The sequence below is a fragment of the Dendropsophus ebraccatus genome, chromosome 4 (assembly GCF_027789765.1).
Source record: "Dendropsophus ebraccatus isolate aDenEbr1 chromosome 4, aDenEbr1.pat, whole genome shotgun sequence".
Classification (NCBI taxonomy): domain Eukaryota; kingdom Metazoa; phylum Chordata; class Amphibia; order Anura; family Hylidae; genus Dendropsophus; species Dendropsophus ebraccatus.
This window is the reverse complement of record NC_091457.1, coordinates 32,222,068-32,249,450: the sequence shown is the minus strand read 5'-3', so window position 1 is coordinate 32,249,450 and position 27,383 is coordinate 32,222,068. Positions and strand designations below refer to the sequence as shown.

General features: G+C 42.8%; 1 protein-coding gene across 2 annotated transcripts in view; it reads left to right on the top strand.

The window, feature by feature from the left end:
• The window catches only part of MACROD1 (mono-ADP ribosylhydrolase 1), a 561,289-nt gene that overhangs the window by 480,860 nt on the left and 53,046 nt on the right, over positions 1–27,383 (top strand). The window lies entirely within an intron of this gene.

Below are 27,383 nucleotides of genomic sequence, written 5' to 3'. Positions count from 1 at the left end.
TGTCACAGTTGTTGCTTTGTGTTAAAAAATGAATTTATGTTATACTGTATGCCTCCTTTTGTACTCAAAATAAAAAACAATCCTGCATACTCATCACTCCTCAGCTGCTGCTGTCAAGTCCTCCATTCCACGTCCAGTCCTCTTTTATCCCTCTCTGATGTTTTGTGCCTGCTTTGCCAATCAGTGGGTTCCTGCTGGTACAAAATGTCACTGGAAGAAAGAGGACCGCAGAGGGGACCAGAAGACATGTGTCACGGCCGCGGCCGCGGCGGCCCGTGCTCAGGGCCGCCGCCGCGACCTCCCTCTACCCCATGCAGCTGCCGGGGTCCTTGTGCAGGGACCTGGCGCTGCTACCTGTTCGGCCCCGGGGGGCGCCTTACCTCGCCCCGCTCCTGTCTCCATCTGTGCCCTGCCTCCTAGGGCGCGCGCGCGCCGGCTGTCTCGAATTTAAAGGGCCAGTCCGCCCCTAATTGGTGTATGCACACAATCACTCCCTATAAATTCCAGCCCTGCCCCACTACAGGTGTTGGAGCCTCTACATGCTTCCCATAGCATTTGGCCCAGCTCCCTGTTGTTCCTGACCTTAGTCCTTGTCCCTTGTTCCTGTCTTCAGTCCTTGTCCCTAGTCCTTGCCCGCTGCCTTCCCATTGTTCCTGAGTCCTGTCCGCCACCTGCGATCACGTCTACAGTCTGCCTGCACTATCTCCTGCCTACTGCTCCTGCCACGCCTCGCCTGCCGTCACTAGCAACCAAGCCAGGGGTAGCGACCTGGGGGTCGCCTGCCGCAGCAAGTCCATCCCGCCTTGCGGCGGGCTCTGGTGAAAACCAGCGGCCCCTTAGACACCGCTCCCTGTTGAGGTTAGTGCTATCGCTAGTGACGGTCCAATGGATCCACTACTCCAGGCGTTACAACATGACAGCAGCAGCAGTGGGGGAGTGGAGGAGGTGAGTATGCAAGCTTCTTTTTATTTTTATTTGTATATTTTGTATATAAAGAAGCATATAATATAAATGTATTTCATACCAAAACCCCTTTTAAGCTATACACAGTTTTCAGTAGATGTCTCTCCCAACCCTCCTATATTCCTGTGTTCAGAATGGCAAGTGGTTTGGGAGGGGAGTTAATTACTTACAGACTGCTGTAGCTTCTGTCCTTGCACATTTAGCCATGCAGCTTTTGTTAATCATACACCCAACTGTTGTATGACCTAATATATGAATGTGTACTTCTCGAGATCCTGTTGGCCTTTGGGTCATCTTCTTGAAGACTTCAGCTGGCAAATTTTACTTAAAGGGGAACTCAGGGCAACCTTGTTAAAAAAACACCTTTCAAACTATGCAAGGTTCTTACCTATGTCTCCCACTGACACTCTTGTGGTTTTACAGTAGTTCCTCTTCTCTGATGTCCTGTACTGCTATCAGACTAGACTTCCCAGTAGTCTTTGTGGTGCAAACTAAGAACTTCCTATTTCTCCCACCCTATAACCCAGTTCATGCCCCACACCACACTTCTCCAACCATGCCCCTCCTCCTCCCACACGCTCTCTACCTCCTGTCATGCCTGCATCCTCAGTTTATGCTCAGCAAACAAACTGAATGAGCGACTGTGGTCACATGATTTCTGTCTCCCAAGGGGGGGGGGCAGTAATGGGAGCAGGAGACAGAGTGGATTGCAGTGAGGTTAGTTTTCTTCACTTCCTGGATGTCAATCAACAAGCAGTGTGGTAGAACTGCGTAGACACAGTAATACATTATATAGAGACATCTATATAACTTTCAAAGTATGTTTTTATAGAAAATTATTTTCTCTCTCTGGAGTTCCCTTTAAAGCCCCCTAGAATGGCTGCCAAGATAGCTCTCCTGCCCCCCTCATCTTTTACTCCAGATTGAAATATCTAAGTTACTCCATGGTATAAGAGTAAAGGATGCATGCATGCAACTTGGGGCTCTATGAAGGTTGGGTGAACCCCCACACCCACCTCCCCCTCCCCCTCTTTACCCTGCATATGAACTGTGTAATGGCAGCTTTACTTGTTGTCACCAAGCTTTCTTTGAACCCGATACTGTATAAATATAAGGTAATGAAGAGAAAGTGTAGCAACATAACAAACGTAGGACCTCTCAAGCACTTTTCTATACCGCCTTTGTTAAATTTGTTTTACATTTTTATGAGCCAATGTTTTACAAGGAAACACAATGCTCCTCCAAAATCTATAAATGTTTAAGGAAAAGCTTATTTAACCACTCTCTATAGACATGAGGAATTACTCTAATAGTACCATCACCAAAGACAAGAATACAAGTTAGAGATTTAAAAATGTTCCCCAATCTTGAAGGCTATAACATTTTTCAGTGTTTGACAAGTGGAATTAGCATATTGAAATCCGGCAGAATAACACATCACCATTCATCATAATAAAGGGATGATATAATTGCAATGCAACACAAGAGGTAATGAAAACATATGGTGCTTAGGTGGCATCAGGAAGTGTGTCTAGATGCATCTATTACACACACACACGCTCGCACACACACCAGCCTTATTGACAACCTGTGAAACTCGTCAGTCTTGTTAACCTAAGCAATAACTATGGATAAAATCATTAGCCTATTTCCTACTTACCCACAGGTTAGAGCAGGGAATGTATGGAGATATTGTCCCTTTTGTGACCTCATTGTTGCTGGACCTTGTAAAATCAAAAGGACATGGCAAACAAAGTTGTTGCTACAGGGCAATGGAATCTGTCAGAGAGAGATAACCGCCATCTCAGCAATGATCCAGATGGTTCAATAAAGTAACAGTACGGCTTGCATTCAGAAGTACATCTTTAAGCATACGTCTTCACCGCAACGTGAACACTTCATGGTTTGCAATTCGCTCAGTGTTTGTACCTACAATTCGTAGAGAGAAAAAGTTTAGACCCCCCCCCATGATAAGATAAATCTAGAGATCCATTGTATTACTCTATTAGTCTTTATAGCATCACTAGGTTTACTTACTAAGGCTATGTTCACACAACGTTTTTTCAGCTCTGTTTAACCCTTTAAGGACCGTGCTAACTTTCGTTTTTGCGTTTTCGTTTTTTCCTCCATGTGCTTAAAAGGCCATAGCACTTGCATTTTACACCTACAGACCCACATGAGCCCTTATTTTTTGCATCACTAATTGTACTTCGCAATGACAGGCTGAATTTTTCCATAAAATATGCTGCGAAACCAGAAAAAAATTATATGCGCAGTGAAATTGAAAAAAAAACGCAATTATTTTTCTTTGGGGGGGCTTCATTTTTACGCCGTGTGTCCTATGGAAAAACTTAGTAGTTATATATGTTTCTCAAGTCATTACGATTAAAACAATATATAACATGTATAACTTTTATTGTATCTGATGGCCTGTAAAAAATTAAAACCATTGTTAACAAATATACGTTCCTTAAAATCGCTCTATTCCCAGGCTTATAACGCTTTTATCCTTTGGCCTATGGGGCTGAGTGAGGTGTCATTTTTTGCGCCATGATGTTTACTTTCTATCGGTACCTTGATTGCGCATATGCGACTTTTTGATCGCTTTTTTTTACAATTTTTCTGGATTTGATGCGACCGAAAATGCGCAATTTTGCACTTTGGGATTTTTTTGCGCTTACGCCATTTACCGTGCGAGATCAGTAATGTGATTAATTAATAGTTCGGGCGATTACGCACGCGGCGATACCAAACATGTTTGTTTATTTATTTATTTATTTATTTTTATTTGTAAAATGGGAAAAGGGGGGTGATTCAGACTTTTATTAGGGGAGGGGATTTTTTATTAATAAAAACACTTTTTTTACTTTCACTTACAGTAATATGAAGCCCCCTGGGGGACTTCTATATACACAGAACTGATCTCCCATTGAGATCAATCCTGTGTATATAATAGAGCAATGATCCATCAGATCATGGCTCTATTATAATGGTCTGCTGCAGACCATCTAAATAGACTGCTGAGCCGGGAACAGCGTCGGAGCGACGCTGAGCCCTGTCCGGCTCAGTACAACGGATCTCCCCGCCGCGATCGCATCACGGGGGGGAGATCCCCCACTAGACACCAGGGAGAGCGGCCACATTCACTATTCAAATGCAGCTGTCAGCTTTGACAGCGGCATTTGAATGGTTAATTAGCCGCCCGCGGCGATCGGCCGCGCCGGCTAATACACGCGGTCCCTGGCTGCACTTAGCAACCGGGGACTGCGCGCTGCAGAGAGGGCTCATGCCGGGAGCCCTCTCTGTTTACTCTTAACGGCCGCATGACGGGTATACCCGTCATGCGTCGTTAAGAGGTTAAAATGATGTCTGTCATTTTAAGTCTAAAATAACGGGCGTCATTTAGCAGCCTGGTACATTATTTTAGTTTGGGTTACTAATTGGCCTTTGGGTGGGGATTAATTAAAAAAGTCCATTGAATTTAATAGTAAAAACGGAGAAAGAACGGTGACAAAAGAAAAACTGTGTGTGAACTACTAATAAAAAAATGTCGGCTGTTTGCAAAAATAATTGTCATGATCATTATTTTGAGGTCTGTGGTGATAACGTTTGTTTTTCCATTGACTGCGATGCATTGCATTGCAGTCAGTTAAATCGCGGCAATTATGGATGTTATTTTAAATTGCAAAAGCGGCCGCCTTTTCTCTATTTTTGACGTTGTGTGAACATAGCCTAAAGCTGTAAAACTCCATTACTTTGGTTAGTGACAGGATATTAGTCTACACCTTATGCTGATCCATCATATCCATTAGAAATGTATCCAAATTTTCCCACTAGCGAAAGGTCTTGCCAAAAATATTGCTGTCATTTTAATATATCATCTCAGAAGCTATATAGAGGAAAGAGTGTAAAAGAGTGGGAGCTGAAGTGCTTGACTGGCTGTGGGTAGTAGAGCCCCAAATATAGACGCTTCCCATCTTCCTTCAGATCTGAAATCTTGTATCAGGAAGACTTGAAATGTTAGAGATTTTCAGATTTTTTTATTTGGAATATGAATGTTATAGACTTTGCATTATCAGACTGTGTTACTAGATCAAGGCCTGATAAATGTAATAAATTAAATAGGAAATAAAAATGTAAGTTTAGAAAATATTTTGTCTAACGGGGAAATAGGAATGAAAAGACTTAAAATGTCTCCTGAGCTTTATGATAAACTCCTTTGAGAGCATATCCATGCCCCTAGTACTACAATTTAAGCTTTCAACCAGCTTTGAGCGTCTACTTCAGCTAATTCAGTGTGTCTTCTACTTATTTAAATATAGCCTGAGCCAGAATGTAAGTGAGATGGTGGGAAGTGAAATTATTTGAAGAGAAATTGCCGATGATTTCAGACCCAATGCCGTTTTATTCTGCAGTTTACAATCCCAGCCTGTCAGATTTACATAAGAACACACACGCATATACACACAATGAATTGGACAAGGGGAAGAGATTTCTCAAAGGTTTTGGGCATCTTTGCTACCAGCTTTTTTATTGCTTTATTGATAAAAAAAAAAAAAAAAAAGCTTTGCAAATAATCTGGTTATAGCGTGTTCACAATTCCTGTGCAGTAGATTGTGTCTTTGTTATTTACAATTATTACTGCTGAATTGTGAGCATACCCTTAAAATACAGCACATGCTGACAGTGTGTTTCACTTCTGTTACTTGCCTTTTTAAGTTCCTTTTATAAGAAAACTATTCATTAGGATGAGATGGAAGAATAGTATGGCCTCTGTGGTTCAAGGTAGCTTGCCCTAATTTTGACCACAGAGGTAACACTTTTTCTCTCAATATGATAATCCTAATGAAAAGCTGCCGTACTAACATATTGGTGGTGGTGGGGATTATCAGTATTTATGTAGTTCTTGGTGTGAAATTGTTGCACATTTTTTTTAGCAGTTAAGTTGCTCAAAAAAAAAGTGCGACTCCGTGTTTTATGCAAAAATTTGAGGTTATTGTGCACAAATTAACAGCGTTGTGAAAACATGTGCGACATTTGTGCTGTATTTCTTGATAAGGCTCTGCTAAATTCACCCATAGTGCTTGTATGACGGAAAAGGGACTTATATCTATCTAGTTAAATCTATATAACACTAATGAGAATTATTTTCCTTTTTTGTTCAACACAATAATATTTTGCAATGTACCTATTTTTATTGTAGTAGAGTACATTGGTGCCCTTGCTGACCCAAAGGAAAAGTAAAACCCCACTAAAGACCCCTCAGGATTTCCTCCATTTTGAGGAATGACCTCTAAATGTTACATCAGCTCTGATTCATATTTGTGTTTTTTTTCATGACATTGTCTAATTTAAGGATGGTCCGAGCCTGCCGAGGTCCGAACCTGCTCGGCATCAGATTCCCGCTGTCTGGCCACTCCGTGCAGCGGGTGGGTACAGCGGGAAGACCGCCTGGAAAACTGGGATACAGCCTATGGCTATTGTTGTATCCCAGTTTTCCAGGCGGTCCTCCCGCTGTATCCATCCTCTCCACGGAGCGAGCAGACTGCGGGAATCATTGCCGAGAGTGCGGGTTCGTACAAACGCGAACCTCAGCAGGTTCGGACCGTCCCTAGTCTAATTAAAAAGATGCCTAATTTTTGTTTTCCCCTAGGAAAGTTTAAAAATATCACTGTGCTGGTAGCAAAAGAAAAGTTTATGAAGTTTTTTAGCACTTTTATAAACAACCAGGAAATAGCCTATACTAGCCAAGAAGAAAAACCCTTATTACATCTATTTTTACTGTAAACATGAAGAGTCCAGCTTTTGGTATTCCATTGGACAGAAAATATATTGCCCATGTTTTAGATAAGAGTTTGTGCTTAAAGGAGAAGTCACATGAAATAATAAAAGAGCAGAAAGGCTGGGGGGTGCAGCAACATAATAAACAAAGTATACTTACCTATCCTCGTGCCCTGTAATGCTGCTCCCGCACCCAGCTGACAGCCAGCGACCTCCTGCAGCAATTTTTGCTGCAACATCACATACCTAGCTAAGACATTGCCTGCTCAGCCAATCAGTGACTGGGGCAGGACACAAGAGCAAGGTATGTGACATACCCGGATTCCAGACAAAAAAATGACAGCAGGCGCCTGTCAGAGAGGCCTGGGAATGGTGTAACGGAGGCACAGGTGCTGGTAAGTCTGTTTATTAAGTTCCTGCACCCCTTCTGGCCTGCCTGTATTTATTTTCATAATGAGTTCCCTTTTTAAGGGGTACTCTGGAGACAAAAAAAAAATTGTGTATGCTTTGCCTTGATAAAGTTATAGTAAATTGAGTGGTAGCTAAAAAGCTATCTATTTATTTTAATAAAGTTATATTGCAAGGTAATATAACTTTATTAAAGCAATGTATTAGCAAAAACAGATCATAGTTTTGTGTCTCCAGAGCAACTCTGTAATGGGGTACTCCAGTTAGCAAAGAATTAACCCTGTTCAATCCTCGCCCATAATCAAAGCTTGTTTGTTATAGGCTTTTATTTCATGAATTCAGACATTTGTCTGTATGGCATTCTGACTTTGAAGCTACTGAAAGTCCTCGCTGCCTCGTCCACTCTGTCTCCACTCCTCTGTCCTCCCCCTCCCTTCTGAGACAGAGGATATGTGATTTCAGTCTGTTTTGTAAGTCAGACAAGCTGTAACATGTCTTCTGTAACTGACTAAAACCTATCGGTAATCACCTGACCAAAGCATAAACAGAATGAGCCAGTGGTGCATGGATACCAGGCAGCTGGCTCTAAGGTGCAATGCATGTTGGGAGGTGCCATGATGTAAAACTGTGGTAATTTGCAAAAAGTTGAGTGTAGGGCTTGAAGCAGTGTAGACAAGCGGGAAAGGTGTTAAACATCAGTGGGGTATCGGTGAGTTCACCTTTTTTATGGGATCGCCAGAATACCCCTTTAAAGCTAGAGAGAAATAGTTTTATATCACTTTTTTGAGAGTATTAGTACAGAGCATCTAACAAAAATGTATACATTCCAATGGTAGTGAATGAACTTATAGATTCTGGGGGAGATTTATCAAACTGGTGTAAAGTAGAATTGTCTTAGTTGCCCCTAGCAACCAATCAGATTTCACCTTTCATCCCTTACAGATTCTTTGAAAAATGAAAGGTGGAATCTGATTCTGAAAAAGTTTTACTTTACCCCATGTTTGATAAATATCCCCCTCTATGTAGGATTACTGGTAGTGTATCCAAAATGCAGTTCTATGCCCTGTATTCTTTAGTTTATTACATAACATTTAATATTGAACATATTTTTCCCCTTGAATGTGATATAGGTTTAGGCAATATTATATGTGAGCAGCATTCTATGCCAGTACCATAATTAGTTCTCTAGAATATCTTCGATTTTGTACATTAGTAAAAGCGTAGTTTAAAAATAAGTTTGTTTTGCGGTGTAATGGCAGCACTTTGATATGCTTATGTTTTATAAAATGGTTGTAATCACTATTAGTGCCAATTACACTAATGACAAGATCTAAAATAAGGCACAACCTCATCATCATAAATAACATGTGAATTTTGTACACTGTGGTTGATCTGTTAGGTAACATCACATTAGTAACAACTCTTTCTACAAATTGTATCAAGTAGATCAGTCATGTCAAACTCTGGCCCGCAGGCAAAATCTGGCCCGCTGTGCCATTATTTTTGGCCTGCCAGGCAATTTAGAGTTTGAATTACATCTGGCCCGCCATGGCTACTATATAGGAGACTATGGGGGAGGACTGGCTACTATATGAGAGACTATGGGGAGGGCTGGCTACTATATGAGACTATGGGGGAGGGCTGGCTACTATATGAGACTATGGGGGAGGGATGGCTACTATATCAGAGACTATGAGGGAGGGCTGGCTACTATATAAGAGACTATAGGGGAGGCCTAGCTACTATATGAGACTACTGGGCAGGGCTGGCTACAATATAAGAGACTATGGTGGAGGGCTCACTACTATATGAGACTACTAGGGAGGGATGGCTACTATTAGAGACTACTAGGGAGCGCTGGCTACTATATAAGAGACTATGGGGGGAGGCATGGCTACTTTATGAGACTACAGGGGAGGTCTGGCTACTATAAAAGAGACTATTGGGGAAGGCTGGATACTATATGGAACGCTTGGGGAGCTGGCTACTATTTGGGCACTATTGGGAAGGCTGGCTACTATATGAGACTACAGGGTGGGCTGGCTACTATAAAAGAGAATATTGGGGAGGGCTGGCTACTATATGAGACTACTGGGGAGGGCTGGCTACTATATGAGACTACTGGGAAAGGCTTGCTACTATATGAGACTATTGAGTAGGGCTGGCTACTATATGAGACTGCAAAAGGAAAAGAAAAAAGAGATACAGCTCACCAGTCCTTCAGGGAAAGCAGCAACAGGTTGAGTGCAAAGGCGGGTGCTCGAACACCAGGGCGTTGGCCAGACGCCATAAGCTAGGCTTCAGCAAGAGGAGAAGGGGGATTGGGAAGTCGGCACTCCGGGACGTAGTGGATAAAATATAACTTTTATTCGTGCATTAAAAACCCATGGTGGGCAAACAAGGACCAAATGAGACTACTGGTGATGGCTGGCTACTATATGAGACTACATGGGAGGGCTGGCTACTATATGATACTATTGGGGAGGGCTGGCTACTATATGGGACACTTGGAGGGCTGGCTACTATATGGGACACTTGTGGGGCTGGCTACTATTAAGGCACTACTGGGAGGGAGGGCTGGCTAATATGTGGGGCAATTTTGGTTGGGTTGGCTACTACATGGGGTAATATGAAGGGGCATTGGCTATTACATGGGTTTGGGTTTAATCATATGATAGCAATTTATCATGTCAATTAATAACAGTGCACTGCGATGGGAGACTCACACCACTGACAGTGCCAGGAACACTGCACGCTACTGTGACAGTGCCAAGACCGCCGAATTTGTGCTTCAATAATTATCAAGGTTAGCCCGCGACTTTGTCCAATTTTTTAATTTTGGCCCACTTTGTATTTGAGTTTGACACCCCTGAAGTAGATATTATGTCACTTTAGTATACTTTTTATAAATCCGGGCCATATACTGTATATTAACAAAGCAAAAGAATACAAAAAGAAAAAAAAAATCCAATTTCTCTAGATATTGCTCCTTTATGGTGCGTTCACACCTACAGGATCTGCAGCTGATTTTCTGCAGCAGATTTCATTTAAATAACTGAACACAGCGTCAAATCTGCTGCAGATCTGCTGCAGATCCTGTAGGTGTGAATGCACCCTTAGGGTGGGTTCACACATACCAGAATGCAGCAGATTTCACGCTGTGAGTTCCACAGTAAAATCCGCAGCGATTCCCGTTACTGTCATTTTGTATAGGTTTACAAACAATTTTCATTCCGCTGCAAGTAAGTAAAGCCCCACCCCCCTTAACCCACCGCAGCCTGGTGAATACTTTACTGGTCCCGGCTCCAGACTACTTCTGTGGCTCCCGAATACCTGACGTTCCAATCAGCCAATCAGTGCGCTGTCCTGTCGCAGCCACTGTTTGGCTGAGTGGAATGTCAGAGAGGTGGGAGCCTCAAAAGGAAGCCGGAGTGCAGACTAGTAAAGTATTTACTGGGCCACAGCGGGTTAAGGAAGATGGAGCTTTACATACTCACAGCGGAATGAAAATTGTATGTAAACCTATACAAAATGACAGTAGCCGGAATCGCTGCGATCCGGTACGTTTGAAGTTACCCTTAAAGGGGACCACATTAAAATACAGTCTGCAGGTAGAATATAAGGCAGGAGGAGCTGAGCAGATTGATATATTGTCTGTAGAGACAGTTTTCAATAAAACCACCCACTTGACTACTTAGCTCAGAGTAAGCAGAGGCTTACATATACAGTATAAGCCTGGGTTCACACTGTGTAACGTATCCATTTTTAAATAGTTACTAGAAATGAGCGAACCTCGAGCATGCTTGAGCCCATCCGAACCCGAACTTTCGGCATTTGATTAGCGGTGGCTGCTGAACTTGGATAAAGCCCTAAAAGGCTATGTGGAAAACATGGATATAGTCATTGGCTGTATCCATGTTTTCCAGACAACCTTAGAGCTTTATCCAAGTTCAGCAGCCCCAGCTAATCAAATACCGATCGTTTAAGATCGGATGGACTCGAACCCGAACCCGGTTCGCTCATCTCTAAAGGTTACATTTAACGAACCTAGTCTAAATTATAAGTTCCACTAAATCTTTTCCCATCAAACTGTATTTCCATTGTAACAGATTCCCTTTAAGCCTTAGCCCACGAGGTTGGTTTCATATTAGGAGCTGCTTTTTTTGTTAAATAAAATATTCAGATATACAGTGCTGTCTGTAGGTAATACCTAACTGCCTGCAGGTTATATGCTGCTGCCTTCAGGGTATACAAAGCATTATGTAGGTTATTCACAACTGTCTGCACATTATACAGAACTGTCTGTGGGTTATATAATATAAAATTGTAGACTTTGCATATATGCCAGTAAATAGCTGTCTGTATATTATGCTTACCTTTATGTTATGTAGAGCTGTCTGTAAATTATTTATGGTGAATAAGACTGCATATATTTTATTGAAAGCAAAGTCACATTCAGGGTATTCTGTCTTTGTAAAATTTCATAGCATTGTACCAGTGAAAACACATTTTCTAAACATATAAAGAATTAAAAAAAAATCTTTTTGTATAATGTACCTCTATTTCTGCTGTTTATATATTAATATTGTAAAGACAGACTAATCTTTTACATAGCCAGTTTAAGAGAAGTCACTTTTTATTCCCACCTGATGAAAACTCTTCCTCTTACATGTCACTATCTAGTATAACACAGACAGCAGGGGAGTGCACCTGAATCATGCATGTCGATATTGGCTAGAAACACCGCACTAGTGCAAAATGTTGATAAATGAGTTAAGGGGTTGTCCAGCGAAAATATATATATATATATATATATTTTTTTTTTCAAATTAACTGGTTTCAGAAAGTTATATAGATTTGTACTGTACTTCAATTTAAAAATCTCAAGTCTTCCCATACTTATCAGCTGTTGTATGTCCTGCAGGAAATGGTGTTTTCTTTTCAGTCTGACACAGTGCTCTCTGCTGACATCTCTGGCCAAAACAGGAACTATCCAGTGCAGTAGCAAATCCCCATAGAAAACCTCTCCTTTGTACAGTTCCTGTCTCCGACAGAGATGTCGGAAGAGAGCACTGTGTCAGACTGAAAAGAAAACACCACTTTCTGCAAGGCATACAGCCGCTGATAAGTATGGGAAGACATGAGATTTTTAAATAGAAGTAAATTACAAATCTATATAACTTTCTGAAACCAGTTGATTTGAAAGAAAAAGATTTTCGCTGGATAACCCCTTTAATCTTGGCATGACTATGATGCTCCATCATGGAAATATTCATATTTACCAGAAAAAGTGGCTCCATAAATATGGTGATTGATTATGCCCTATTGTTTCATATTTACAAGTTTTAGAATTAAAGGGGTATTCCAGTCCTTAAAGGGAAACACATTGTAGTTTCATTGTGTTTCTGAATTATTTGCAGTACTTTATCATTTCATTGTTGTCCTACCCACCCACACAGCATGCTGTATTCTTTACCTGTAACACCACACAGCATGCTGTATTCTCTACCTGTAACACCACACAGTTCACTGTATTCTTTACCTGTAACATTACGCAGCACGCTGTATTCTCTACCTGTAACACCACACAGTTCACTGTATTCTTTACCTGTAACATTACGCAGCACGCTGTATTCTCTACCTGTAACACCACACAGCACACTGTATTCTCTACCTGTAACACCACACAGCACGCTGTATTCTCTACCTGTAACACCACACAGCACGCTGTACTCTCTACCTGTAACACCACACAGCACGCTGTATTCTCTACTTGTAACACCACACAGCACGCTGTATTCTCTACCTGTAACACCACACAGCACGCTGTATTCTCTACCTGTAACACCACACAGCACACTGTATTCTCTACCTGTAACACCGCACAGCACACGGTATTCTCTACCTGTAACACCACACAGCACGCTGTATTCTCTACCTGTAACACCACACAGCACACTGTATTCTCTACCTGTAACACCACACAACACGCTGTATTCTCTACCTGTAACACCACACAGCTTGCTGTATTCTCTACCTGTAACACCACACAGCACACTGTATTCTCTACCTGTAACACCACACAGCACGCTGTATTCTCTACCTGTAACACCACACAGCACGCTGTATTCTCTACCTGTAACACCACACAGCACACTGTATTCTCTACCTGTAACACCACACAGCACGCTGTATTCTCTACCTGTAACACCACACAGCACACTGAATTCTCTACCTGTAACACTACACAGCACATTGTATTCTTTACCTGTAACATTACGCAGCACGCTGTATTCTCTACCTGTAACACCACACAGTTCACTGTATTCTTTACCTGTAACATTACGCAGCACGCTGTATTCTCTACCTGTAACACCACACAGCACACTGTATTCTCTACCTGTAACACCACACAGCACGCTGTATTCTCTACCTGTAACACCACACAGCACGCTGTACTCTCTACCTGTAACACCACACAGCACGCTGTATTCTCTACTTGTAACACCACACAGCACGCTGTATTCTCTACCTGTAACACCACACAGCACGCTGTATTCTCTACCTGTAACACCACACAGCACACTGTATTCTCTACCTGTAACACCGCACAGCACACGGTATTCTCTACCTGTAACACCACACAGCACGCTGTATTCTCTACCTGTAACACCACACAGCACACTGTATTCTCTACCTGTAACACCACACAACACGCTGTATTCTCTACCTGTAACACCACACAGCTTGCTGTATTCTCTACCTGTAACACCACACAGCACACTGTATTCTCTACCTGTAACACCACACAGCACGCTGTATTCTCTACCTGTAACACCACACAGCACGCTGTATTCTCTACCTGTAACACCACACAGCACACTGTATTCTCTACCTGTAACACCACACAGCACGCTGTATTCTCTACCTGTAACACCACACAGCACACTGAATTCTCTACCTGTAACACTACACAGCACATTGTATTCTCTACCTGTAACACCACACAGCACACTGTATTCTCTACCTGTAACACCACACAGCGCTGTATTCTCTACCTGTATCGCTGATATTGGAATAAAGTAAAGAACCTTTCGGATTTTTTTCCGAACAGATTATCAAGCATCTGTTATCTTTGAAGTTGAGCCGCACAATAAGGCTCTGATCCTCTCTGCCGTTTAGCATCATTTACTTGTGTAACTGCGTCATTTTTGTGAATACGCTGCAGTACTGGAATGACACTCCAACATGTGTGAACACAGCCCGAATTTCACTGCACACTTCTGCACAATCAGAGAAATCAGTACAACACCTGCTTCTGGACGGTCAGAGATGGTGAATTACTCAGGGGATTGGGGGGTCCAGCCAAGCCTCCTGGGACATCACACCCTGCCCCCTGTCTGCATCATTAGCCTGATCTCATCAAACACACACAATGTGAGACAGAGGCATGGAAGATTTGTCTCCTAAGGGGGGATAGCAAAGGGAGCAGGAGACAATGTGTATTTGCACAGGGGACATTTTTTTTCACTTCCTGGATTTCTATCAGCTACCAGTGTGGCAGAACCGTACAGGTATAGTAATACATTGTATAGACACATATATTTAACTTTTCATGTACTTTTAATAGAAAGCAAGTTTTTCTTATCCGGAGTTCACCTTTAAAGTCTGTGGGCAAATGTTTTACTTGCAGTAAGATTAGTAACTTACCAATGTAATTTCTGAACCTAAAATTCGATTTAAAACACAGCCATGTTTTATACCTTTTTTACTGTTGTACTTTGCTTTTATTTGACTGTGTGTGTGAACATTGCCTGGATTCACACTTACCGTGTTGTTTGCAGCGAAATCCGCTGCGGATACCATTTCAATGAGATTACTTACATAACCCGCCGTCTGGAGCATACTTTAACTCCGTCTACATCTGATCCCCGTAGGTCCCGCTCAGCCAATCAGTTCACGGCCCCGCCGCAGTCACTAATTGGCTGGGTGGGACCTCCAGGAGCCTCAGATGCAGCTGGAGCGTGGATCAGGTAAAGTATGCTTCTGGCGGTGGGGGGGTTAAGGGGTGGGGGCTGGCATTTATAAACTCACAGTGGGAAATTCACTGCGGATACTGTATGTGGGAATCTAGCCTTAGACTGACCCTATAGAATTCATTTTTGTGACCTGCAAATGAAATATTTCGGGTTGTAAAGCAAATAGCTGAGCTATGCGAATTTACAGTAGGAACAAAAAAAAAATCGCTTCCTTCCTATCTGCATTCTGCTAATCTGTTCCGCTCTGTATCCCCAGCCCCCCCCCCCCTCAGGTGCAGGGAAAAGATGCATCCAGTTCTGGGAAACTGAGAGAAGTCTCCCAGGATTGGATTCATCTTTTCTCAGCACCCTGGGAGGAACATCACAGAGCGGAGCAGACTGCAAAGCCCTCAGCCTGATGAACAGAATGCAGATAGGAACAAAGCGATTCACTTTGTTCCTACTGTAAATTTGCTCATCTCTAATAGTGGCCAATGCCAAAGCCAGCAAATACAGCATCACTATGCAGTCACAATATATGCAAATGTTCAATTTAAATCAAAATTGCATTCCTGCTTATATAGTTGAGATTCTAAGCTCACATTTGATCATATTATGAGTGCCGACCTGTTACATTAAAACAACATGAGGTGGCAGACTTACCACTTTACCCCGCCTAGTGCTGCATGGGTCCCCTTCTCCCGAAGGTGGGTTTCATACAGTGATTGCAAAGAACATCAGTCATGTATAATTCCCTTCATTTAGTTGCTTGTAACTCATGATCTTCTTCTTCTTGATGTAATTCAGATTAGCATGTCATGCACTGACTTTCTGCTGAGCTTGCGGTAGGCGTTGGGCAGTGGTGAACTAATGTCATTGTGGTTATCCACTGAAGATCATCGAAACAAGAAGAGTTGCAGTATAAATCAAGGTGGGAGACAAGCAGAAAAGGAACATCCTCTCGGAGAGTTCTCCATACTGATGACTGTGCAGTTCATGACTCCACTTGGTGCAGGCATGCATGGTTTTATGAACGTCCATATCACACAGACGTAAGGACGAATAGCTCAGTATCACAGGACCTTCAAGTAACATTATGAGTGGAGTCTAGCCAGCTTCTTCATACAACAGAATCTAGTTGTATTCTTGTATCTGAGGTCTATATTTTAGATGGTATGAATGAGCACTTGAAAGTTCTATCCTGCTCTATGTAAGCAGTGTAGCTGTGGATTTCTATGGTTTGTATCTATACCTTCTCTCTGTGCTCTGTGTAACATGCCCGCTGTGTATAGTTGATGCATCTTTTTTGTAGATCACACACATAGTATATCTCACGGTCACACATGGATGTCTGGGAATGATACATAATCATGTGTAAAGAGTGCGGCAGTCTGAAGATCTTGTAGAGATGAAACGCACACTTCTTTAGGTTACAAGGACAGCTGGCCATAGGTTAGAAGCAGCTGTCTGCTGTTGTGCGCATCTGCTTCCAGGTTATTCATAGCTGTCAATAACTTATATGCAGCTGTTAGACAGTTTTACAAGACTCCCTGTCAGTATCATGCAGCTTTATATGTTCAGCCTGTCACTATAACATTTATCATACACTTATTTTTATGCAGAGTTTTCTTTTCCTTATATACTGTCATTTTTGCTGTCATTTTTCAATATAGGTAAATTTCGCTATCCAATGACACGTGTTCTTTGTACATGGCTGTATGTCATGACTAGCTGTACATGACTATCTGCCTGAGCACACGGCTATGACGATTCCTCTCTGATTTATTGCTCCTCTAAGTACCTGAGCTTAGAATTAATGGGATTGAAAAAGCAATTAAAACAGTGAAGACAAACAGAGAGGAGATGAGAGGGGGAGGCGGACGGGAACACAATGGAGAGGAGAAGATTGAATAGGAAATGTGGAGGGATCCAAGGGCTCCCTGAAATGGAAGGAAAGAATGTTTTTATTGATGTGTTTATTGATAGCATTTCACTCTGTGGCCCCTATAATCCTGTAGTTATACAAAGAATTAAGGCAGGTCTATAGTAGTAGTAAAATTAAATGTGGGCAAGAGTTCTTTCCTTGTTCATTACTCAGCTATAAAAGGCAAAAGAAGACTATACAATGTTTTAGCCATTACGTGAAAATCACTTGCCTACCATTGTATAGGTCGCCCTCGTGCTGCCAAACAGTCTGCATAAACACAGCTATAGGTGCTTTGTGTTATCTGGCACCATAACATTAGCAGAAAACAAAGTCCTGTAAGTTGTGCGGTGTGGCCATAATAGATTACTATTGTGTTACCTGCAGCTCCCATAGATGCTCATCCAGATAGAGATCTGGGAAACTTGGAGACCAAATCAAAATCTTTCTGTCATGTCCCTCAAACCCTTACTGAACAATTTGTTCAGAAAAACAGTTGTCAGAGAATGTTATCGCCTTTGTCATACCTACCAACAGGGCTGCTACCCTAGGCACTTAACCTGAAGATGCCCCATCTTCACTCACCAATTAGTTTCTGATGATCATATTGATATCTGATCAGTCTTAGGCCACGCTTCCACATTTACTGTACGTCACCACATGCAACCGAAACTAGTTCCTCATGCGGTTACCACTAGGCGTATGGCCAATGATCCTGGTAACAGCACATGACTACTGAGGATTGGTAGATAATAGCTCCAGGCGTCACATTTAACACCGCCACACTAGACTTAAACAACACCTTCATACCAGACCTGATCAATACCACCATGCTCCCAGACATACTGGCGGGAGGTGGGAGACTAAAACAATGCTAAAGAGAGATACTAAAACGGCTCCATGGTGCTGCCCCCCTGCAAGGTGCTGCCCTAGGAACCAGACCATGGGTGCCTAGTGATAGATACAGCCCTGCCTACCCAGTGTCCCTCTTTTGGAGGGACAGTCCCTACTTTTGATCCACGTTCCTCTGTCCCTCTTTGCCCTGTACATGTCCCTCTTTTTGACCTAGAAATTAGATTTGCATTAATAAACTTAAAATGTTGCTCTAGAAAGTGTCTGGTTTATTACTGTGTAATAGATCCAAACATATTATTCTATCATGTAGCTGGGGACATGATCCGTGCCGCAAAAAAATTATTAAGCCATTTTGCGTCCTTGACACCTATGTGACAGTGGGTCCCTGCAAATACGGACAGTTACTGAAACATATTTGTAATCCTGTCTGCGATCCCTCAATTACAGACAGGATTACTGATGTGTGAATGGGACCTAAGGATGCAGTCACACACACAGGGTCTGCTGCAGATTTTTAGATATTAATGTAACTGAATGCATCACTCTGCAGCAGATCCAGAATGTGTCATTGCATCAATCAGCAGCAGATCCTGTATGTGTGATTGCATCTTTGAATTAAAAAGTATAGAAATGCGATGCCCTGGCCCCTAGGGGCCACTCCGCAGTATAGATGGTGCTAACAGGCAGGAACCGGGGCAGCTGTAGGATAATGTGGTCACGGTGTAGGCAAGAGGGTGATACAGCTGGAAACCGGGCTCCTGACCCTGCGGGAATACTGGGCATGCGATTCCTCGTTGTCCTTAGTCAGGGCACCAATTATCACACCAATGCCAAGGTTCAGAAACAACGGTAGTTGTATATTTATTGTAACGGTGGTAACTAGTAGCAACAGTCTCTCCGGATGCAACCGGGAATAAGGCAATCTTGAATAAAGATGCTAGCAGGCGGGCAGGATTGCTTTCTGGCAGCTCTGGTATCACAGGAGCTGCGGCTGCAGGCAAACGTTTCTTGTGGGCCGCCATCTTGCTGCGCACTGACGTAGTCTTGAGGACCTGGGAGGAGGCGGAGCTCAAAAGCTGAAGTTCCGGCCCAGTAGTCTGCCCAGCAACAATGACGTCACTCGGCACGGGCAGCCAATCAGAAGCAGTCAATGCAAAGTCTATGGCGTCGGGCGATTCCCGCGCTTTGGCAACATGGCGGTTAACCCCCTCCTCTCCGGGGTATGGCGCAGTTAGAAATTGAAGAAGACAGCGGCCATCTTGTGTACAGTCTAGGGCCCTGAACGCTTCGATTACCCCCATGCTGATATGGCAAAGTCTCTTTGGGGTTGCGGCACACTCTTGGGGGGCACACACTGCGATCGTAATCCTGTTCGTGACGCCAAATGCGATGCCCTGGCCCCTAGGGGCCACTCCGCAGTATAGATGGTGCTAACAGGCAGGAACTGGGCAGCTGTAGGATAATGTGGTCACGGTGTAGGCACGAGGGTGATACAGCTGGAAACCAGGCTCCTGACCCTGCGGGAATACTGGGCATGCGATTCCTCGTTGTCCTTAGTCAGGGCACCAATTATCACACCAATGCCAAGGTTCAGAAACAACGGTAGTTGTATATTTATTGTAACGGTGGTAACTAGTAGCAACAGTCTCTCCGGATGCAACCGAGAATAAGGCAATCTTGAATAAAGCAGAGTAATGGGTGATGCTGCAATAGGCTGTGAGAGTAGCGTGCTGAATGATGGGAGTAGTAGTGATACTGAAGATAAGATGCTGGGTGGAATGAGACTTGAATGAAATACTTGCTGTTGATGATTTGAGAAGATGATGATGAGAGGAACTGAAGAATGACTGAAGAATCGACACCCAGATGAGAATCTTGAGACTTGAGACAGGAACACAGCCAGTGGACTGGAGCAGCAGAGCACACGCAGGTCTCTCTCTTAGCAGGGAGAGAGGACAAAACCACAACCTATTCCCTTGATGGTAGGGACTAGACTGAGGTAGAACAGGAAGTCACATGGTAACCCCAGCCAAAAGCTCGATGACCATTGGTGTTACCATGGAAGCAGGGCACAGTCACGTGACATTCAGCCATTTGGCATATACAGAGAAATATACATGAGAAGTACCATACTTGAACACTAGAAGGCGACATAATACCTTTAGACACTGATACCTGAATACACATGCAATAAATGAATGAAATAGCAGACCTGAATACTGAGAAGGGTGACACAATACACACAGTTTGCAGTGGACCATAGCTTTCCAGAACAGAACCAGTTATAATAAAAATATGAGCATAAGAAGGGCTGTTCTGGGACACTGCATACCTCCCTACTAGAAATGAGCCGACCTCGGCGAACCACAAGCTAAGGTAGATGTGGCTGAATGAACATAGAGGACCAGGACAACAAGACAAGAGGAAGGAATGTTAGTGTGAGTGAATATGTAGATGTGTGTTTCCCACGCTCAAGGCACAGGTGACAAGCGAGAGAATGAGAAAGAAAACCCTAGTGGCAGGACTTCACCTAGGGGTGCCTAATGTACTCTGGTTACAGGTAGTTAGTGCGTGGACCATCTGACATGGAAGTCAGGACAACTTAACTGCTGGCGGGGGACCCTCAATATTCCAGTCAGTTAGACAGTAGGTTTCCAATGAAATGAGTTACTCTACTGGAAGAAAACTGTGAAGACCTGTGTACTACCTTGGGTGTCTGTGTGAAGTGTCTTGGACACCTGAAAGAGAAAAGAACAAAATAATAAACGCAAACATCCATGGGGGCCCCTTACATATCGGTCAATCATACAACACAATTATCCAATAGGCCAAACACACTAAAAGGTATCCAAGGTGCAATATGTATGGACAAATGTGAATGTTAGGTAAGACTATGTGTAGCAACAACTATGTTGGGACAAGACAGAGGTGAACAAACACTGGAAACAAAAGGAAGGGAAACACAAAAGACAACAAATACTGCGAGGTCTGGAGGAGGATTGGCTCACATAACTCTGAAGACATCTGAAGAAAACTGGCTCAAATAATCTTTCCAGCTGTAGATACAATAGATACAATAATATTATGCATGGAGAAAATAGAAGATCCTTCTGAAAAATACACTCTTTAGAAAATATACTCCTTTAGAAAATAGACTTTCTCTGAGGCTATAGATATAAATATGTAGACTGACTTCTTTACTCAGAGGAGGAGGAAACTGTCTGACTCTGACATGAAAATATACACTGTGAGAAAAAAAATACTTTTTCAAAAGACACACTTACTCTGAGACTACGACTTTTAAACTAGGTCTAAACGACTTTTCTGCTTACTCAGAGGTAGGAAAATATATATATAAGACTCTGACAAGAAAAAAGACTTTTGACTACTGAAGTGCAATACTGAAGTGCAATCATGAAATACAATAATAACCCTCTGACAATCACATAATCATGAAAAGTGTTTTAGGAAGAACTGGATAAGTGTCTCTGTTTGGTAGAGTCTCTTTAGGCAATTAGACCATCGTCCATGTAAAGCCTCTGGGACAGGCACTAGAGAACAGTTTGGGTCAATGAGTGTCCATCAGCACATAGCTGGATGATAATAAAGAAACTTGGTCAGGAGGACCAGGCACGAACCTTGATGGTTGCAAACTTCCCACAGCAAACAAAACTAGAAGAACAATCAGAATGGCCAGGCGGCCTTGCCTCCCCGAGGTCACTTAACAGAAATGTCCTGGAGCACCCCAGGTGGTCCCTCTCTTCTTTTCCCAGGGGTGATACCGGGAGGGAGCCGGAGCAGGAGCATCATCTGCCGCGGTGGTGACCACGAGACTAGGGGTCACAGTAGTAACAGGAGAGATGGTAGGGGCCACGTGGTAGGTGACGGACGTGGTGGAAGAGGCAGCTTTAGCCACGGCAGTGGGAGCAGTATTAGCAGCTGTGGACTGCCCCGCTGTAGTGGGAGCTGCAGGTGCAGCGGTGGGCATATCGGTGGCAGCTGTAGTGGCAGACGACAGGGCAGCAAGGGCCTGCTGAATGTCCTCGATCAGCTGCAGAATCTTAGGCCCATGCCCGAGCACCCATTGCGGCAGGGGCGCCGAATCACGCCCTGGAGGCTGCCACAGACCCGGGGACACTGAGGCTTTGGCCGAGTCCTTTACTTTGAGGCCCGGGACGGGGAACAAGAAAGTCGGGTCACTTACGTACGGACCGCCCTCCGGTGACGTGGATCCTCCGGTAGAGAAGGCTGAGCCGGAGGCACTGGAACGGTCCGGTTTCAGTGAGATGCTGGCACCAGGCGTGGATTCCCCATCTTGAGTAGCGGAGGTCGGAGTGGAGGCCCGGCTGTGACTTCCGTCATCTGACGGGGCAGCGCCCCAGCTGGTGTCGCTATAGGATGGAAGCGGTGCTAGCAGGCGGGCAGGATTGCTTTCTGGCAGCTCTGGTATCACAGGAGCTGCGGCTGCAGGCAAACGTTTCTTGTGGGCCGCCATCTTGCTGCGCACTGACGTAGTCTTGAGGACCTGGGAGGAGGCGGAGCTCAGAGGCTGAAGTTCCGGCCCAGTAGTCTGCCCAGCAACAATGACGTCACTCGGGACACTGCAGAAATGTCTGCAAACTTTTTCTAGAGTGAACCACAAGTGTCCCTCTTTGGCAATCCAAAAAGTTGGGAGGTATTGCCTTGTTCATCTTGCTGGCTTCCCATATTGCATCCTGAGACTTGTTCCTTGGATAATTATTGCATAACGAAAGTAGATGTGTGATTCCTTGGACCAGTTCTTCTGCTGCTCTTTGGTCCAGTCTGATGCTCACATGCCCAGTGTACACACTTTTAGTCGGGGACAGAGATCAGCGTGGGTACATTGTTTGTGCTGACACCTCTCTTTCCTAGCCCACATTAGGTTTTTTAGTATTTTGTGCTACAGTAACTGTTCTTTGGGATTGGTCCAGATAGGCTATCCTTCATTCTCCATGTCACTTTGGAGATCCTCTGACTCCAGTCACATAGCCATCACAGTTTACCCATTATAAAGTAGCTCACACCCTACATTTTCCCATTTTTCTGCTTTTAACAGAACTGACCATTCTCTTGCTGCTTAATATATCCCGCTCCTTGACAGGTGTCATTGTAATGAAATAATCAATGGTATTCACTTCACCTGTCAGTGGTTTTAACGCTGTGGCTGATCGATATATATTTGTTGGGATGCATTGATTGTTTTTATTGTTTTAAGTAAAGTGGATAAGGCAGATTTCCTATGCTCTTATATCCAAGGATCTGCTACATTAAAGTATATTCCCATCAAAACACTTAGCTAGCAAGTTAGCATTATTTTCTAGTCAATTTGTTTTGAGTGGGAAAACTCTTTAACCCTTTAAGGACACAGTGGATTTTGGCCTTAAGGACCTCACCAATTTTCATATTTGTCGGCCTCCATAAATCCCCCCCATTGTCTCTATTTACTGGTTGGAATTAAGGAACAAAGCACATTCTATTTCTAAATAAACTTTCACCCTTATGGCATTACTACAAGAGTGCCTTGGTTTTTCCTTCATGCTGAAGTCCCCTAAGTCGTGTTTAGCAGAGCATTTTATTATACCTTAATAATAACAGGTTATCAGAATTCCTGTTTTGTCAGTCAGTGACCTCATTATTATTCAGACAGGCGTGTTGTCGAGGACAGTCTAGCTGAAAATTATTATAAGCACCTGTCATGTATTTATTTTGGAATAAAACATTTTAGGTGAGAAAACTGCACAATAACCAGATGTTCACTGTGGGTGAGTAGACTAATATAATTTTCTTCATATGCTGTTTTACACAAAGTTTTTGCAAACTAGGAATTCCACAAACCAAATATATTGAGACATCATGTCTTCTAAATTTTGACAATCTAGCCTACTGTTCAACCCATTTTAGATCTTAAAGTGACTCTGTACCCACAATCTGCCCACCCCAAACCACTTGTACCTTCGGATAGCTGCTATTAATCCATGCTCTGTCCTGGGGTCCGTTCGGCAGGGGATGTAGTTATTGTCCTAAAAAATAACTTTTAAACTTGCAGCCCTGTGTCAAACTGACATGGCCTAGAGTGTCTGAGCATTAGGCTGGCTCACCCTCTCTGTCCCTCCTTCCCACCCTCCTCATCATTAGGAATGCTCCAGGCAAGTATTCTCCTATTCATCAGCTGTGTGAATACTGCACATGGGCTGGATTGTCAAGGCATCTGTGCAGTGTTCACTGCAGAGGAATAGGTAAAACCCTACCAGTGGCATTCCTAATGATGAAGAGGGTGGGGTGGAGGGACCAAGGGGTGGTGCAAGGTTAGGGCACAAACACTCTAGGCCACGGCAGTTTGACACAAGGCTGCAAGTTTAAAAGTTGTTTTTTTTAGGACATTAACTGTATCACCTGCCAAACGGTCCCCAGGACAGATCTTGGATTAAAAGCAGCTATCCGAAGGTACAAGTGGTTTTGGGGGGGTCAGATTGTGGGTGCAGAGTCACTTTAACTCCTTTATGACCAAGGTCATTGGTGCCCGGATGTCCGAATCAAATTAACGTAATGTTCCTCCTCGTCTTCTAAGAGCCATAGCGCTTTTATATTCCACCTACAGGGCTGGTTGGGGTGTCATTTTTTTGTGCGCCGTGATCTCTAGTTTTTATTTATATATTGGTGTAAGAGAAAAAAGAAATTTTATATATATTTTTTTTTTTTTTTCTAAATATTTTTAAAAATCAGCAATCCTGGTGTTTGCTTTTCACTTTTTACTTACGCTATTCTCTCTGCGGGAAAAATATTGTTACATTTTAATAGATCGGACAATTTCGCACGCTATGATATGTAATATGTTTATTTCTTTTATATATTTTTTTTATTTTTATTTGTATGATGGGAAAGAGGGTAATAAATCTTTAATGGGGTATGTTTATTAGAGGTTTTTTAAATGTTTTAAAAAATTTTTTTTACTTTTTTACATATTTTGCATTTCATATATAAGTCCCTAGGGGACTTCATGTTTTTTTTTTTTTTATCCTCCAACATACTGAGCATCTGGCATACTTGGTATCTTAAGAAGTCTCAGCTCCCCTGGAGCATGTAAAGCTTTACTTAAAACGTTTGTTTTCCTGTGTTAGGTTATAGTCTTTTGACATTATCCCTGTACTAATGATTAGTGTACTTATCTAACCTTCTACTACGTTAGCTAACAGATCTGATACGGGTCTGAAATAAATGTGTTAAATATAAAGAGGCAATGTTTGTACATACATTTGGGCGTTAGTTGTAAATTTGGGGGAATGAAGACTGCCTGCGCCAAAGTGTCTTACGGGACTTGCACCACTTTTTCAATGTGTATTAGATACTTCTGTACCATACTCAGCATATTGGGTGCGGCCTCTCTGAAAAGGGCTAAAGAAGGGAGTGACTTTTTTGGTCTAAAAGCAAGCTTATTAGTAGATTGGGCTAACCTAGACTAGACTTTAAAAAAGCAGTGTTTGGACTGTCTAGTCTAATAGTTTATACTGTAAAGAATTGCACATTTTTTTTATATTTCCCTGTTTGTATGCTGTAAGAGAATGGCCAGATATTCTTCAGCCATAACTTGAAATGGACAATTAAGGGTAAACTTTTCAGGTTAATCTGTTGTATGTATACATGAGGAGTGGCACTATTTATGACCATTATAGCTAATATATAACATTTCCACTAAGTTTTCTCTTGTGCAGGCTCCACCACCATTTTTTTTAGTTGATGATGACCAGCTGCTATTATGTCTTTTCTACACTGCACCTACAGTCATGGCCAAAAGTTTTGAGAATGACACAAATATTATATTTTCACATGATCTGCTGCCCTCTGGTTTTTATGTGTGTTTGTCAGATGTTTTTATCACATACAGAAATATAATTGCAATCATATTATGAGTAACAAAAGCTTATATTGACAGTTAGAATAAGTTAATGCAGCAAGTCAATATTTGCAGTGTTGACCCTTCTTCTTCAGGACCTCTGCAATTCTCCCTGGCATGCTCTCAATCAACTTCTGGACCAAATCCTGACTGATAGCAGTCCATTCTTGCACAATCAATTCTTGCATTTTGTCAGAATTTGTTGGTTTTTGTTTGTCCACCCATCTCTTATTGATTGACCACAAGTTCTCAATGGGATTAAGATCTGGGGAGTTTCCAGGCCATGGACCCAAAATCTCTATGTTTTGTTCCCTGAGCCATTTAGTTATCACCTTTTCTTTATGGCAAGGTGCTCCATCATGCTGGAAAAGGCATTGTTGATCGCCAAACTGCTCTTGGACAGTTGGGAGAAGTTGCTCTTGGAGGACATTCTGGTACCATTCTTTATTCATGGCTGTGTTTTTAGGTAAGACTGTGAGAGAGCCTTGGCTGAGAAGCAACCCCACACATGAATGGTTTCAGGATGCCTTACAATTGGCATGAGACAAGACTGGCGGTAGCGATCACCTCGTCTTCTCCGAATAAGCTGTTTTCCAGATGTCCCAAACAATCGGAAAGGGGATTCATCAGAGAAAATGACTTTAGCCCAGTCCTCAGCAGTCCACTCCCTGTACCTTTTGCAGAATATCAGTCTGTCCCTGATGTTTTTTCTGGAGAGAAGTGGCTTCTTTGCTGCCGTCCTTGAGACCAGGCCTTGCTCCAAGAGTCTCCGCCTCACAATGCGTGCAGATGCACTCACACCTGCCTGCTGCCATTCCTGAGCAAGCTCTGCACTGCTGGTAGCCCAATCCTGCAGCTGAAACACTTTTAAGAGATGGTCCTGGCGCTTGCTGGTCTTTCTTCGGCGCCCTGGAGCCTTTTTGGCAACAATGGAACCTCTCTCTCCTTGAAGTTCTTGATAATGTGATAGATTGTTGACTGAGGTGCAATCTTTCTAGCTGCGATACTCTTCCCTGTTAGGCCATTTTTGTGCAGTGCAATAATGACTGCACGTGATTCTTTAGAGATAACCATGGTAAACAGAAGAGAAACAATGAAGCACCAGCCTCCTTTTAAAGTGTCCAGTGGTGTCATTCTTACTTAACAGATTGATCTCCAGCCCTGTCCTCATCAACACCCACACCTGTGTTAATGGGGCAAGTACTGAAACGATGTTAGCTGGTCCTTTTAAGGCAGGGCTGCAAGGATGTTGAAATGTGTTTTGGGGGAAAAAGTTTATTTTCTAGGCAAATATTGACTTTGCAAGTAATTGCTGTTAAGCTGATCACTCTTTATAACATTCTGCAAGTATATGCAAATTGCCATTTTAAAAACTGAAGCAGTAGACTTTTTAAAAATTAATATTTGTATTATTCTCAAAACTTTTGGCCATGACTGTACACAAGAGGAATTCTTGCTCCCCTATATCTCCCTAGCACACCCTTTGAAATATCAGCTTGAAGACATTATATTATCTTTATAC